This window comes from Sinocyclocheilus grahami, unplaced genomic scaffold, assembly GCF_001515645.1.
Source record: "Sinocyclocheilus grahami isolate Dianchi unplaced genomic scaffold, SAMN03320097.WGS_v1.1 scaffold2253.1, whole genome shotgun sequence".
NCBI lineage: Eukaryota > Metazoa > Chordata > Actinopteri > Cypriniformes > Cyprinidae > Sinocyclocheilus > Sinocyclocheilus grahami.
Window position 1 is genome coordinate 73,338 of NW_015507432.1, and position 1,378 is coordinate 74,715.

At 33.7% G+C, this 1,378-nt stretch overlaps 1 protein-coding gene across 2 annotated transcripts in view; it reads left to right on the top strand.

Annotated features, from left to right (window-relative positions):
* Positions 1–1,378, top strand: part of LOC107574501 (mitotic checkpoint protein BUB3-like) — an 18,374-nt gene that overhangs the window by 1,908 nt on the left and 15,088 nt on the right. The window lies entirely within an intron of this gene.

Here is a 1,378-nt window from a genome sequence, read left to right on the forward strand (position 1 = left end):
TTATTATTATTATTATGAGTCTGAAACAGGCGGATTTTCTCTCTTTTCTCTAAAGATGTGTCTAAATGCCGCACTAAAGTCAGTCAGTCTCGGGCTTTCTGTGTTTGTGTCTCATGTCAGTAAAATAAGGAAATGCTGGAAAAACACACCTTTTCTGTATATTTTTTAATCATGCTGTAAGATATTTTTAATGTTTTAAAAATAATTAAGAATGAATGTTCAAGATTGAATGTGTTTGTGATCCTGAAGATGTTCTCGGAGTGACTTAATAAAGCGCTTCTATTCTAATTATGAACTATTCTTGTAATCATTATTTTTCTTTATTTTCTATTGTCTTCAATATTATATATAGAGAATAAAAATAACATAAAGTCAGTGTTTTTATGAAGGCGCGGGTTTTACGCATTTGTATTTGAGATGATCACCGCTAAAATTATATTATAACCTTAATAAAAATATGTTAATAATTATCATTCTGTCAGAGAATTGAATTCATTCATCGCCAAATAAGATCTGATGTTTGAAACAATCAATGCTTGTAACGAAGAGAACGAAATATGAGTTTTTGATTCACTAAGCATCATAAAAACCACTGATTATTGTTTGATTCTCGTCAATGTTTACCAGCAACAGGCGATATGGCGCCTACAAATAAATCCATTGAAAAGCCTTTATTTCTTAGTAGGCTATTAATGCACATAGCATTTATATTTTCACAGAAATTCGTGAATCATTATTACTAAAAAATATTCTCTGCAAAACCGCACACTAAAATATTAACATCTTAAATGTAGTAGCTACTGCAAATGTGTGAGAATTCGCTTCATGTATAAGGCAATAATAGCATGCATTTTTAATCTGCAGCTAAAACAGCATTTAAGAGTCAATAATCGGGGTTTTAGATTTTAAATGGGATCAATCACTACGAGATAAATATTAATTAAAAGATCATTCACATCCGATTTTTGCGCGTGCTCTGACTGGCGTGCACGGGATCATATTCCAAACTTCAGGACGATTTTATTTATTAATATTAATATTTCCAGTAGAAAAGCGCGCGTCCGCTGATGCTGAGAGCTGCAGAGTTTCTGGGACGCTCAGAAAACAGACATTTTCAGTAAGTTCATAACTGGTTCAGAATTAATAACTCATATTCATGAAGCTGGGCTGCATATTACACGCTTTCCACCGGAACTCTGGAGCAGCAGCGAGTATTAATACTCCAGTCACATGCATCACCTGCCTAATAGACATTATGAAGTCTGTGTAACCGGATTACACACATCAGTTTAGATTTTAAAGAGTGGTTTTCTGCTCAGTGTTAGATCTGTGTGACACTAACACTCGATGGCTGCTCTGTCCATTATTCCTCATCAGT